Source organism: Malus domestica, chromosome 16, assembly GCF_042453785.1.
Source record: "Malus domestica chromosome 16, GDT2T_hap1".
NCBI classification, from domain to species: domain Eukaryota; kingdom Viridiplantae; phylum Streptophyta; class Magnoliopsida; order Rosales; family Rosaceae; genus Malus; species Malus domestica.
The window spans coordinates 19,917,348-19,933,697 of NC_091676.1; the positions used below are offsets into that span (position 1 = coordinate 19,917,348).

The 16,350-nt window shown below is 42.6% G+C and overlaps 1 pseudogene; it reads left to right on the forward strand.

The window, feature by feature from the left end:
* The first annotated feature begins 2,285 nt into the window (after nt 1–2,285).
* Nucleotides 2,286–3,684, forward strand: LOC103435678 (CASP-like protein 5B3; annotated as a pseudogene).
* Nucleotides 3,685–16,350: the final 12,666 nt, after the last annotated feature.

A 16,350-nucleotide genomic window follows, 5' to 3' on the forward strand; every position in this document is an offset into this window, starting at 1 on the left:
TCTTTGAGGAAAAGAGGGAAATATTTTCTCTCTTTTCTTTCTAAGGAGGCCGGCCATCTAGGAGAGTTTTACTAGCATCAAAAGTTCTCTTGTTTTGTCCATCTTGTGTTCACCACACATCCTTGGTGTGGAGACTTAGAGGCACCATCTCTTTGGTGCTTGGAGATTATATTCATTCAATCCTCAAGGAGTAAAGAAGTAAGGAAGGATCAAAGATCCAAGGCGCAAGGAGAGGACTTGAAGACCCTCCACTTAGATGACTACGTTGTGAAAACAAAGATAAGCTTCAAGGATGCGAAAGCTCACACTTTCCTCCTTCGTTTTTGCAACGAGTCTTGGTTCACCATCCACTAGGCCTTGAATTTCATGGGACTCGGGTTTGTTTTGAGTTCAAACTTTCTTTAATTGTTAATATATATGAATGTGTTCCTCAAATAATCTCACATAGTCAAAAAAAAATTCCTTCAGCACCACAATCAAAACTATCATTACCACGACCATCAGTGTCATCACCATTCCCATAATTCCAAATTTTTTATCAGGAAATTTTAAATTTCTATGTTTATGAATATAACAAGAAAATTTGTGCATGTTAATTTATAAATTCTGACATTTTTTCAAATTCTAAATTTATTTTCCTCATCCAAATGGATGTATAGTGAAACTATATACATTTTACATCATCATTTTTAACAAAAGATAATATAACCTACACTAAAATCATCTTTCTCTCATGTACGTCTCTTATATATGTAGCATAAAATTAAAAATTAAAAATAAAATTGAAATAATTTAGGGGTTCGAATGTTGAACTTTATAAAATTGTTGAACTTGAAGTTTGATGGCGCTTCGTATCTTTGAATTGAGATTGTCTGAGAGTTGGGACTGAATCTGTATAACCTTCTCAACTGAACTAGCCCAATCTTTTCGCTTGCGAATTTTCAATTTTGTTAGAAGGCATTCTTGTGTACAACTTCTCGTACCACGTCAACATCCACCTGAGACGTACATAATGGAGACCATCAGCGTTTGGACCCACCAAAATAGGGCCACGTGGGACCCAAATGTAGGAGGTCATTTTGTATGTCGTGGTGGGTGGGGTGGGCTTAGGGCGGCAGTGACCATGCATAAGACTATTGTGGTGCTCACCAAATGCTCAACAAAATTTCTCAATTTATATGCATGCAACGCAGACTCCGCAAGGTGCCCATCTAATGCATGATGAAATACCGTAATTCAAAAATGCCATAAAATGAATGAAAGTAGATCAAATTTTCAATGTTATTTTGGTTTCAAAATAAAATATTAAAAACTTATACACCACCCATGGAAATAAAATCCTTGATCCACCTTTGAAAAAGTTCAACAGGTGATAACATGTGATATTTTTTTTTTTTTTTGAACAATCGATATTATCTACACTAAGGGGAGGGGTGGGCTTAACCTCACAATGGGCTAGCAATAAATTGGTGCAAATTCGCCTTTTGCAAGATTTGAACTTAAGACCTCTCACTTATCAGTGAAGAGGAATACCACTAGACCGTAGTACTAGTGGCACATGTGATATTATTAAAGTGTTTAATTAATAAAAGTCTATATTTGAGAAATAATTTATGTTACTTGGTGAGTACGCATTAATTGTCCTTGGATAAGTTTAGATAAATTAAACCACACTCATCTAACAGCAATCAATGTGATAGTCCAATGTTCATAATCACTGTTTTCCAAAAATAAAAAGTTCGTAATCACTTTACAATAACAACAACAACAAAGTCTTTTCCCACTAAACAGGGTCGGCTATATAAATCCTAGAACGCCATTACGCTCGGTTCTGTGTCATGTTCTCTGATAGATTTAAGTACTCTATGCACTCATAATCACTATACAATGGTCAACAAAAAATGCACTCTTATATTGTGTGGGCTCCGCCGGTTTGTTTGGTTGATACATTAGATCGGCAGGTCGGGTCGGGTCAAACTCGAAAGGTCCGGTGGCATAATATGGAGATTGAATCTACGCGCCTTGTGGCGCTTACGGAGGAAACAATCAGTTTGATTATGGGGGAAGCATGCCAGATTTGCCGATGCTATTTGTGACCGTAAGCATGTTGGTTGAGAAAGAAGCTGGGAATCCCATTTTTGTTCAGCCGTTTTCCTTGATTCATTCACTTCAACTCTTTCTTCCCCTTTTATCTGTTGTAAATTGCAGTCCAAGTTCTTCACTTTTCACAACAATCAAACTCACCCAGTTGGAATTTACCCCAATTCTTTTCCGGGTAACAGATTCTTGGGTTCTTGAAAGGAAAGGAATAGTGCGTTGGTGAGCCTTGTTCTTATTATTTTCTGGGTGATGAGTTTTTTATGTAAGGAAAAATGGGGTTTTTTCTCTGACCCAGTAAGAATCTGATACTTTTTTGGGTTTTAAGAGGAATAATCAGATGAGGGATTTTCCTGGGACGCCTGGGACCTTGACTGGCCTTCTTCTTAGGATTTCCCAATGCGTCTTTGCTGCCGGGTCCATTGCTTTCATGGCTACCACTGCCAGCTTCTTCAATTTCACCGCTTTCTGGTATTTTTCTTTCTCAAATCACTGATTTCTCATCAGATTTTGATTGTAGAAGAACAGATTTCTGGCTAGACTAGTGTTTATAGAGAATGAGTAAACTGAACGCGATTGACACACTTTCGGGATACGTAAATATTTAAATGTAAGCAGAAGGAATTGGGAAGTTCCTCTGCATGAAGTTGAACCTCTGCTGAAATTTTGACTATTTCCTTAATATGACATGAGAAGTCAATTAGCATTATTAGAATTTCTTCATTGGCCTTGTTGAATTGGTTGCTATCAGCTCAATTATGCGTAACTCGATTATATAGGCTTCAGATTTAAGCACTTATGAGTTTCGAAGCCATATAATTGATTCGCTGCCACTATACTGCAATGCCAATTTCATCCAGCTATGATGCATCACATGGCGTTTCTTGGACCGTAAGTTGTCCGGTATTGGTTTAAGACAGTGCTGATTTTGCAGCTACCTGATTGCTTTAATGGGTCTGCAACTGATCTGGAGTTCAGTACTTGCATTGCTAGATGTATACTCCTTGGTGAAAATGAAGGCCCTCCACAACCCTGTATTGGTTAGCCTCTTTGTTGTTGGAGACTGGGTCAGCCTCTATAAATCCGCGACTTTGTTTTCCTCTTACATGAAATCTGTGTTCAAACTTCATAGCGCTTGCGGTTTAACAGCTTACTCCTTGAATGTTTCAATAGGTTACAGCAACATTGTCTCTTGCAGCAGCTTCGGCCTCAGCAGCATAAGCGTGTTGTACTTTAGTGATCTGAGTGATTGTAATTCCGGGGAGGAATGCCAGAAATACCAAATTGCAGTTGGTTTGGCGTACATGAGCTGGCTAACAATTGCAATTTCTTCTCTGATTATGCTATGGCTATCGGCAGCATGTTAGATAGTCCTCCTCTGTCATACATATTTCTCTTTCTCTTTACAACAACAACAAGAAATTGCAGTGTCGATACAAAAGGAAACAAACTTGATAGCGCGTAGCGGTAGAATACTCGAAAATTACTTTCATAATGTGCAGTTAGATCAGTTGGAAAAGAGTTGTCTCAACTGGAATTGTAGAATTTTTTACTTGTACTTGTGGAGTGGAATTTGTTTGTACCATACTTGACCAATCCCGAAACTACTGAGCACCGGTCAACGTTATACCGTCAAGGACCCAGAAGAGCTTCCCTTCAACCAGGAGGCCAATCATAGCTCGACACGTGTCAACATCAGAAGCCAATCACAACACGACACGTTTCAATGTTATAACAAAACTAGAAACTCTCTTCTATAAATAGGGATCATTCTCCTACAATAATCTCTAATGTCATTTTGTACTAAACTATTCACTAGAACTCACAAAATGAGAGCTTGAACCTATGTATTTGTGTAAACCCTTCACAATTAATGAGAACTCCTCTACTCCGTGGACGTAGCCGATCTGGGTGAACCATGTACATCTTGTGTTTGCTTCCCTGTCCTTATTCATTTACGTACTTATCTTCACTAGTGATCGAAGCAACCAAGCGAAGGTCACAAACCTGACACTTTCTGTTGTACCAAAGTCCTCGCTGATTTTGTGCATCAACATTTGGCGCCCTCTGTGGGAAAGACACTTACTCCTACTCTCTTCAGTTTTGTTAAGCTGGTTTCCACCGCTCGTACACTTTCTTTTGGCCAAACATCTCTCTCCAACACGGGGAGCGAAAGAAGCCATAGCACACAGAATGACACCCCCATTGGACCTAGTATGAAGCAACGAAAGCAGGAAGGAAATAAAGTTACTCTTCAAGCTAAAGTCGATGAGTTAGAAGCTCAGAACAACAAGATAGTGATGAGGAACGAGGTCCTCCAGGAGCAGTATGAAAAACTTTTCGAGATGCTTCACGAGGCTAGGCATGCTCAAGCACACAAGCTTGTCGCCCCTGCTGAGGTCAACAATCATCTGAATGCCCCCCAACACAGAGGGTCATCGATATCCAACACGGACATCCCTGATAGGGATCGAGCTACATATCAATGTGATAATCAACATGAGACTTTTCTCAACCCAGCTGCTTCAACCCGAAACAGAAGGAGTAGAGGAAAACACCTCCTCACAGAAGGAGTGGAAGGATCAAAAGCCGTCTATCGCGATTGTCGAGACTTCCTAAAGCAACGTCGAGAGAATCCCATCCATATAAGCTCGAAGATCAATGACCCAAGAGTTTCTGAAAGACTCGATCCTCTCCCACGACCTAGGCCAGCAGTTAATCTAGGGAATGGGCAACAAGTCCCAGAAGAACATGAAGCTACAGGGGACTCGAAAATGTTCCGACATACTCACTCTAGGAGTCAGTCTGACGAGTCCAAGGAAAAATCATGCTATCTTGATCAAACTTTCCTACTTCCAAAAGGCGATGGGGACTTACGGAAGAAAACTTCAGTGATGCACGACTCCACTCAGGACCCCCTCGTCCTGCAACTCCTGGAGGAAGTAAACAAGTTGAAGGCTGAACGTCAAGCCGAGATACCTGACTGGAACCAACCCATGCCTGGCCCCCTCACAAGAAGGATCCTCAACACCCCCCTCCAAGCGAAGACAAAGCAGAAGCTTGACTTACAACTCTATACTGGAAGGGAAGACCCGATTGAACACCTTAACCTTTTTGAGTCCACCATGGTATACCGGAGACACACCGATGAAGAACGGTGCCTTCTCTTCCCCTCCACCCTCTCTGGCGGAGCTTTAAACTGGTATTGCCGTCTTCCACCCGAGACGGAAGACTCATTTGAAGAGTTGAGGAAGTTGTTTGTCTCTCAACACATCTTCCAGACCGATCGCTTGCATTCCGCAGATGACTTGTACACTATTCGCCAGAAGCCGGACAAGTCATTACGAAAGTATGCTGGCCGCTTCAGCTATGAGTATTCCCGCTGCGCTGAGGCAGATGACAAGACCGCCCTCAAGGCCTTCACGGCAGGCTTACGTGAATGTTTCTTCAAGTACATGATCAATGCCAACACTTGGAAGACTTACTCTAAGGTGATGGCACAAGCTTACAACCATGCCTCTGCCGAGGCAAGGACATATCAAGGGAAACCCCCTACAGTCACCCCTTATCAGCAAGTAGGGAATGGAGGCCAGATCCAACCGAATGAAAAGACCTTAACCTTCCAAACGGTAGCAGCACACCCCCCGGCCTCATTTAATGCTTCGCCAAGTCAGCAGACATATCAATCCCAGGGCAAAAGGAAAGATTTCCATCCTCACCAATCTCATTTTAATAAAAAGAATAAGGGGCACTATCGCGATACCTCAGTATATCGTCACAATAACACCCATCCCCAGGCAGTCAACGCAGTGGGCCAATCGCGTGTCAAGACAGGCCCTACCCCGAGGTATGAGACATACACACCTTTGAACGCTACATGCGCGGCCATCTACCCCAGTATAGCTTACCTGATACCAAAGCCAAAGCCAAGGCAGCCAGATTACAAGTCCATGAAGAACACGGGCGTGTTTTGCTGCTACCACGAGTATAATGGCCATGACGGCAAGAAGTGCATCATCCTCCGTGATCATATCGAAGCTTTGGCACGTGAAGGAAAAATTGATCAGTTCCTCATTCACCCTCCAAGGGATAACCGTAACCAACGCCAGGTGAATGTGATATACTCCATAAGTGGCGACACACCCATGTCTGAATCTTCCAATAGGGCCATGAAAAACAGTGAACGAACTTTGAGACATGGCCATCAAGTGTTTCACGTGGAAGACATCAGGGGAGGCAAGTATCAAAAACCTAACTGGGATCCAATATGTTTCTACCATGAGGAAGAAAGAGGTATCATCTACCCTCACAACGATCCGCTGGTCGTGGAGGCTCACATAGCAAATTTTGATGTGAAACGAATCCTGATAGACACAGGTGCTTCAGTCAATATCATGTTTGCTGAAGCTTTCAAGGCACTTAATGTAGCTGAACACTTGCTCGATCGCTCAATTTCTCCTCTGATAAGCTTCTCTGGCGATATCATGCAACCTTTAGGGAGTATACACTTACCCTTCACCATTGGTACAGGCCCCTACACAGCTACTATTACCACTAACTTCCTAGTGGTCAATTGCCTGACGGCATACAATGTCATCTTTGGGCGCACAGGCATCAATGATCTCAAGGCCATGGTATCCACACATATGTTGTTGATGAAGTTTCCAACCCCTTTCGGCAATGGATACATCAGGGTAGATCAACTTAGTGCTCGATCATGTTACAACACTTCAGTTAAGCAACAACACCTGCCTGTCCCCAAGGAGACCCTCTCTATACATAACCAGGTAGTAAAGACCAGTCCAGATGAAGCCAACTCGGATCTTCATGATGGCAACAGTCAACCCGACGACCCTCGAGATGACTCATTCACCCAGCAAGCACAACCCGCTGAAGAGTTAGAGAATGTCTATATCTCCAAAGACCATCCAGATCGCATGGTGAAGATTGGCACCACTTTGTCACCACCCCTTCGGTTGTCGCTGATCTCCTTTTTGCAAGAGAACGCCGAGGTCTTCGCTTGGTCATATAAAGATATGCCGGGCATCTCTCCCGATATCATCTGTCACCACTTGAGTATTGATCCCAAGACCAAACCAGTAAAACAGAAGCGAAGATCTTATGATGTTGAACGATACGAGGCGATGAAAGCAGAAGTTGAAAAACTCAAGGACATAGGCTTCGTCCGTGAAGTCAATTACCCAACATGGGTAGCAAATGTTGTCCTTGTTAAGAAAAATCCGACCAAGGAAAGTCTCCTGCTTCAAAAGGTCTTGAAGAGAATATGTGTCGATTACACCGACCTAAACAAAGGATGCCCGAAGGATAGTTTCCCCCTTCCTCTCATTGATAGACTTATAGACTCTACGGCAGGGTGTGAGCTCTTGAGCTTCATGAACGCTTATTCAGGATACAACCAAATCCTCATGAACCCCTCAGACCAAGAACACACAGCCTTCACTACTGACAGGGGACTATATTGCTACAAAGTCATGCCTTTCGGCCTAAAGAATGCAGGAGCAACTTATCAAAGACTGGTCAATTTAATGTTCGCCGAACAGATTGGGAAGAGCATGGAAGTTTACGTTGATGATATGCTAGTCAAGAGCAAACATGCTGACCAACACATCACCAACCTATCTGAAACTTTCACCATTCTAAAGAGGTATCGAATGAGGTTGAACCCCAACAAATGTGCCTTCGGCGTGGGATCTGGCAAATTCTTAGGCTTCATGATTAGCCAACGAGGCATTGAAGCTAACCCCGAAAAGATCAAAGCAATCCTCGACATGAAAGAGCCAGTAACTTCAAAAGACATCCAAAGCCTTACTGGCAAGGTGGCAGCCTTAACCAGATTCATCTCTAAGGCTACAGACAGATGTGCTCCTTTCTTCAAAGCACTCAAGGGAAATAAGAAGTACATTACATGGACGGAGGAATGTGCCAAGGCATTCAGGAACCTCAAAGAGTACATGAGTAAAGCCCCTCTGCTCTCCAAACCAGAAGTTAGTGACACTCTCATTATCTATCTATCGGTCTCGGCTTCAGCAGTCAGTTCTGTTCTTATCCGAAATGACAGTGGTGTCGAACGGCCCGTCTACTACGCTAGCAAGGCCCTACAAGATGCGGAGACACGATACTCCAACATTGAGAAATTAGCTCTAGCATTGGTCATGTCTGCTCGAAAACTTTGCCCTTATTTCCAAGCACACGCCATCATCGTGCTTACCAATCACCCTCTTCGACAGATACTCGAGAGTCCTGACACGTCTGGGCGAATGATCAAATGGGCGATAGCATTGGGTGAGTTTGACATCTCCTACCAACCAAAACCAGCCAAAAAGGGTCAAGCAGTAGCAGATTTCATCGCCGACTTCACATATCCTGTTGACATTACTTCTACACCTGAAGCAATAGCTTCATTACCATCGGAAGCTCAGAAGATAGAATCAACAACCCCATCATGGAGTCTGTATGTTGATGGCTCATCCAACCAACAAGGCTGCGGAGCAGGATTAGTCCTCACTACCCCTGACAAAGTGGCGATAGAATACGCTATTCGTTTCAAATTCAAAGCATCGAACAACGAGGCCGAATACGAAGCCCTTCTAGCAGGCTTACGTTTGGCCAAGCATCTTGGAGTTAAACAAATTGATACCTTCAGTGACTCCCAATTAGTGGTCAACCAAGTCACGAACAACTTTGATGCTAAGGATAGCTTCATGGCAGCATATCTTGCGCAAACACGACTTTTGCTCAAGCACTTCCACTACCAGATCACCCAAGTTCCTCGAGCGGCAAACAGTCATGCAGACGTTTTGGCCCGCCTCGCCTCGGTAGTGGAAGACAAGATTAGGAGAAAAATTCATGTCGAATTGTTGGCAGCACCAAACACCATGGTCGCGGAAGTGTGCAATTTACAACAAGGAGATAGTTGGATCACCCCAATTTATAAATTCCTTGCCCATGGCACCCTCCCAAATGACAAAGTCCAAGCTAAGCAGATTCGATACAAGTCTGCTTGCTACCTGATCATTAATGACCAACTCTACAAGCGCGGTTTTACCCTGCCCTACCTAAGATGCCTTACACCTGCGGAGGCGGAAATTGTCCTTCGGGAAATACATGAAGGAGTCTGCGGAGATCATACTGGGTCTCAATCCCTAGCACACAAGACTTTTCGCCAAGGATACTATTGGCCAACACTCCACCAAGATGCCATCAGAATATCTCGCTCATGTGATAAGTGTCAACGCTACGCAACTATCCCTCACTCCCCTCCCGAGCCGCTCACTCCTATGATCAGCCCTTGGCCCTTCGCCCAATGGGGACTTGATTTGATCGGCCCAATGCCTGCAGGGAAGGGCAAGGTCCGCTATGCAATCGTTGCAGTTGACTACTTCACAAAGTGGGCTGAAGTAGAACCCTTGGCAACCATTACTGAGGGAAAAATAGAAGACTTCGTATGGAAGAACATCCTCTGTAGATTCGGCATTCCCAATGCGATAGTCACGGACAATGGGCGGCAGTTCGACAACAAGAAGTTCAAGATGTTCTGCTCTAAGTTCAACATCAACTTATGTTTTGCCTCTCCAGCCCATCCCCAGTCTAATGGACAAGTCGAGGTCGTTAACAAAATAATCAAGCGCACTCTGAAAACTAGCTTGGACAAAGCTAAAGGTTGTTAGCCAGAATTCGTACCCCAAGTTCTTTGGTCATACCGCACTTCATATCGGACTTCCACAGGAGAAACTCCATTCTCACTTGCTTTTGGTACAGAAGCAGTTGTCCCGGTTGAGCTTGAGCAAGCAACATACCGAATCCAGAATTACATGCAGAATGAGAACGACAAACAACTCACCCTCAACCTGGATCTAGTCGAGGAACACAGAAATCAGGCTCACCTGAGGAATGTCGCCTACAAGCAGCGCATTTCCAACTACTACGACTTAAGGGTCAAACCTCGCTCTTTCAAAGTGGGAGACTGGGTACTGAAGAAAAGATTACTTTGTGATAGGGTCCCGAGTGAAGGAACACTCAGTCCTAACTAGGACGGACCGTTCGAGGTCGTCGGCATCAGCCGCCCTGGCTCCTACAAGCTCAGAAACTCCGACGGTAAGACCCTTGGCCATCCATGGAATGCTGACCACTTGAAGTACTATTACAAATAGACTCACATTGTACAAGTGTTAAGCTACAGCCGTTCGGCATCCTATGTAACAAAGACCATTTGGTATGAATTCAATAAAGAGGTGATTTAGCCAACTCGGCCCTAAACTCTTTTACATTCTGAGCAATGAAACACTCAAGTATTGAAGCTTCAACGCAAATGTTTTCAATACAAAACAAAATCTAAGTATGTGTCAACAAGACTATACAAAGGATCTACATCATACATTCCAACACATTCATACATAAACATCATACATTCGAACACATTCATACATAAACATCATACATTCCAATACATTCATACATAAACATCATACATTCCAACACATTCATGCATAAACATCATACATTCCAACACATCCATACATAAGCCAACTGTGCTTCGAAAGGGTTCAACACACTTTGTGTCATTCGACATTTGCCACAATGTGCCTCGACACCTTGCCCTTATTCTCACCAACTAGGTGATGAAGGAACTCACCTTCGTACCACCAACTAGGTGATAAAATGTACAACCCGTACTCTAATATTATTTGGAAACTTGCCACCCTTATCACCAATCAGGTAAAGAAGGAACTCATCTTCATGCCACCAACCAGGTGATGAAATGTACAACGCGTACTTTCTTTCATGCCACCAACCAGGTGATGAAATGTACAACGCGTACTCTCCTTCATGTCACCAACCAGATGATGAAATGTGATGTAAGGTGATTAAGGAATTCACATTCGTACCACCAACCAAGTGATGAAAGCAACCCACCATTCATTTCACTAACCAGAAGACGAGTGGTACAACTTGTACATGTGAACTCCTAGCATTCACAAATAATCAAAAACCATCAAGCTTTCCAACTCAACTAAGGGAGCACTTATGCCTAATAAGAGCTATAGTCACCAACAAAGTCTTATTGCAAGCCAACAATGGCTTCAGTGCATGGTATACGAAGATCAAGCTCTTCAGCCCTCTTGCATCTGCTTCAGACATTTCTCCTCTGTAACAATATAAACACTACAACTCATAGAAAGCATCACACGCTCTTGATCAAGACTGTTCGAAGCAAATTCAATTTATATGGTTCATCCAAACCTTCGACTACTACAAGATGTGGCTTGCATCACAATCTCTCGCTTAACAGTATGGAAGCAAAATTTGTATACGTTGTCTCTCCCACATTTTCAAATTTCTAGTTTTCCCCAAAAAAAAAAAAAAAAAAAAAAAAAAAAAAAAAAAAAAAAAAGGAAATTGGAAATTGGGAAATTCAAAAAAGCTTCATCAATGGAACACAACTACAATCTCAAAAGCTTTGCACTATCTTCATCAAGATAGTGTGAAGCAAAATCAATTTATGGTGCCAACAAAAGCTTCATCAATGGAGGACAAATATCAATCTCAAAAGCTTCGCACTATCTTCATCAAGATAGTATGAAGCAAAATCAATTTATGGTGCCAACAAAAGCTTCATCAATGGAGGACAAATATCAATCTCAAAAGCTTTGCACTATCGTCATCAAGATAGTGTGAAGCAAAATCAATTTATGGTGCCAACAAAAGCTTCATCAATTGAGGACAAATATCAATCTCAAAAGCTTCGCACTATCTTCATCAAGATAGTGTGAAGCAAGATCAATTGATGGTGCCAACAAAAGCTTCATCAATGGAGGACAAATATCAATCTCAAAAGCTTCGCACTATCTTCATCAAGATAGTGTGAAGCAAAATTAATTTATGGTGCCAACAAAAGCTTCACCTATAAAGCTTCAACCCCAAAGCTTCACGTATAAAGCTTTAACACCAAAAGCTTCACCTATAAAGCTTCAACCCTTCAACACCAAAGCTTCACCTATAAAGCTTCAACCCTTCAACACCAAAGCTTCACCTATAAAGCTTCAACACCGAAGCTTCACCTATAAAGCTTCACCTATCAAGCTTCAACCCCAAAGCTTCACCTACAATACAAAATTTCAACACCAAAACATATAAAAGCTTCACACACTCTTCATCAAGATAGTGTGAAGCAAAATCAATTCATGATGCCCAACAAAGCTTCAACCTCAAAGCTTCACCTACAAAGCTTTTAAATATATATATATATACATATATATATATATATATATTATTTTTAATTTTTATTTTTTTGGAAATTCGAAAATTAAAAAATCCGGAAATTTGAAAATTCAAAAAAAAAAAATTGCCTAGGCCTCATTTTCTTTGGGCCTAACAACTTTCATAACAAATGTATATGAAGAAGGAGTTTTGGGCTACCACTTAGAAAGGAAATGCCTCATTCGTCAACTCCCTCGACCAAAGACTTGGGGGACTCCTACCATATGCTACTGCACCTTGATACTCGGAAGTCTCACGACCACTTAGTGACTTGGATTTTTCAAGTCTCCAAACGAGAAGTTTTCCTCACTCGGGAAATTAAGGGAGCACTACCTCAACCTACATGCTTCACTCACAAAGTTTCAACATACAAGCTTCAACAAAAGGAAAAATTCAAAGAACTTAGTGAAGAAGGCCTTGGTGTATTTAACACAATACGTTGAAATGAAGCAAATCTTGTTTATTGATATTTCCGATAAGTTACAAATATGTACATATACATGAATCAAAATAAACAAACAAGATGGAGCATTCACAAAGGTTGCTCAGGGGAAGTCTCAGCAGTCGGTAGAGCCCCAGAAGGAGAAAGCACCGGATGGTGGTTATCCGGAGCCTCAGTACTAGACAGAACCCCAGAAGGAGGAGGCATCGGAGGTTGATCATTTGGAGCTTCATTACGCGGTATAGCCCCAGAAGACGACATCAATAAATGCCTTTGGAACAAACCCACAAACTGCTGATGATCAAGTAAAACATGACCATCAGATTCCTTCATCTGGTCAAGCTTCCTCTTCATGTTTGTAGCATAGTCATGTGCGAGCTGGTGCAACTTTTTATTCTCATGCTTGAGCCCTCTAATCTCCTGTTTGAGACTCATCACTTCAGCAGCCAATGATTCAACTTGGCGGGTTCTAGCAAATAGGCGTTGGGCCATATTAGACACAGAATCTGCACACTGAACACTAGGAGCCAGAGAATCCTTAACAGCCAACTCATCAGACCGTTTGGAAAGTAGTCTGTTATCTTTAGGAGTGAGAAGGTTCCTGGCCACCACCGCAGCAGTCATATCATTCTTCATCACAGAATCCCCAACGGTAAGAGGACCAGTAAGGGATATGAAGGATGGGCGCCATATGTTGTCTGGAGAAGGCGTGGTTGTCTCTTCTCCAAGGTTCAAGTCAAAACGACGGTCGGAGGGGCCAGACATTTTCAAAGGTGTTGAAGAAAGAAGAGGTCAGACAAATCAAGATCTTAGAAGTGCAAGAAGGGAGCTTCTACTGGTGGAGATTCAAGTGTGCTGTGGAACTTAATGCCAACCTCTATAAAAATCTGCACTTGACGGATCTTCAGAAATCGAAGAGGCGTTTGCTTTCTCGAAAGCTGAGCTGCTCAGAGACCACGAGGGCCAATCTCAGAAATCGAAGAAGCACCTGCTTTTTCAGCCTCGTCAGCACCTGTCACATGCACACTCAGCTTTGCGGAAATTACGGGCAATCTGTCGAAGATTTCTGGTGAAGTAGAAAGCACGTGAATCTTACTGTTCAATCACCACTCTCCACACGCACCATCAACTCCTCGGGTACCACATATAACTTTGCCAAAGATCTCTGACAAAGTTTAGGCATGAGAATTTCGAAGTTCCAGCTACCCTACTATTACCCACAAGGGTAAAGGAACAACACCACTGCTTGACAACTGGAAAGTCCCTATGTGTGTCGACCTCCATGTTCCGTGGAAAGACAGGCTAGCAAGAACGTCCAACCTTTACTCACATTCGAAAAAAGACTCAACATAATTACTTTCTCAAAAACCGAAGCGGCACCGCTTTCCGAATCTCAAGAGTCAGATCCCCGACGAGATTGCTTGTTCGAAAACCGAAGAGGCACAGCTCTCAGAGCTTCGAGAGCCAGATTTCCTTAGATAAAGCTTGTCTGTAATCTTCACACGCAACATCAGCTTTCCAAATACCACATACCACTTTTTCAAAGTGCTCTGACAAAGTTAAAACACGTGAAACTGTCAGCTCCCACTACATTGATGTGACCAAGAAGGGTAAAAGAATAGCATTACTACTTGTTATTGGGAAATCTCTATATACATCGACCTTCCTCCTCAACGGACATGCAAACCTACAAAAATGCTCAACCCTTTCTCGCATTCGAGAATACACCCTCAACATAACCTCTCGAAATACTCAGCTTTATTTCCCCCCGATAATACCTCAGCAAATAAGCCACACCAAAAACAAGAGTATCTCATATCATCAGGGTCGAAAGCAAGAGTATCCCATATCATGCTTTCTCCCTGTCCTTGTCTTCGTCCTTGTCCACACCTGCAGGACAAAGAGAAAGAGAACAGTAAGTCGGAACCTGAAATCAAACCTCCAATCTGGAACTGACTGCCTGAGACCTTTGCCTGGTTGCTTACTTAGCATTGCTCTCGAGAACTCATCCTCAACTGCTGTCAAGGTCATGAATTCCACCGACACATACCTCATGACAGTTGATCAGATATTGGCTCTTTACACTGAAGCTGCCAAGCGTGGATGAGTCACTATGAAGGAATGTTCTGAATGACCATTTAAATGCAAAGGTTGCACACCACTTCTGCCATGCAAAAGATTGAAGCAGAAGGTTCAACGGTGAGCTGAAACAGATCACTACAGCACGACACATTTCCATACCACATTCATTATTCCGTCAACAGCAAAAGTATCCCATATCATCAAGGTCGAACGTACTCTAGATTTGATGGACTTGTTTTGACCCTCAAATTCTTGAATCGGCCTTATACTCTGAAGGGAACTAGAAAACCCTCCAGCACAGTTCAAGAATAAGCCTGTGGAAAGTTACTTCTTCAAAAGCAAAAGTATCTCATATCATCTCTTCTCCATTTGCTTCTCCTTATCCTGGCAGCTGAATGAGAGACAAGGAGAAGGAGAACAATCAACCGGAAGCCGAAGTCGAACCTCCGATCTTGGGTTGCTTGCTTGGAAGTTTGACTGCTTACCTTGTCTGTCACCTCTTTCGGCAGATCTCCTAGCTCGGCGACTTGGGGGACTCCTACTATAGGGTTTGTATCGCACTTGACCAAGCCCAAAACTACAAGTAAGCTTCAACTGAAATTGATACATTACCTTGTGCATCTTCATCGGTTAAAGATACCACCCATGGATGGAGGAAAAGTACTTCCAGAGAAGATGCCACATCTACATATGAGACAGATAAGGCACGTGAAAATGATACCACACTTCAGTACTTAGAAGTTTCGTGATTACTCAATGGCTTGGATCTTGCAAGTCCCCAACCGAGGATCTTCCCTCGCTCGGGAACTTAGGGGAGCACTGTTTGTACCATACTTGAACAATCCCGAAACTACTGAGCACCGGTCAACGTTATACCGTCAAGGACCCAGAAGAGCTTCCCCTCAACCAGGAGGCCAATCACAGCTCGACACGTGTCAACATCAGAAACCAATCACAACACGACACATGTCAATGTTAGAACAAAACTAGAAACTCTCTTCTATAAATAGGGATCATTCTCCCACAATAATCTCTAATGTCATTTTGTACTAAACTATTCACTAGAACTCACAAAATGAGAGTTTGAACCTATGTATTTGTGTAAACCCTTCACAATTAATGAGAACTCCTCTACTCCGTGGACGTAGCCGATCTGGGTGAACCACGTACATCTTGTGTTTGCTTCCCTGTCCTTATTCATTTACATACTTATCTTCACTAGTGATCGAAGCAACCAAGCGAATGTCACAAACCTGACACTTTCTGTTGTACCAAAGTCCTCGCTGATTTTGTGCATCAACAGAATTAATAGCAAAGAGAATATTAGTACTTTTTTTTGTCGGATTTGTCAAAATTGGCGATGATCCGAATTGATTAGTGAATATTACTTGGTTCCTTAAACTTGACGAGTCGATCATGAAGAAATTGGGATTCCATCATAAAACCAATTG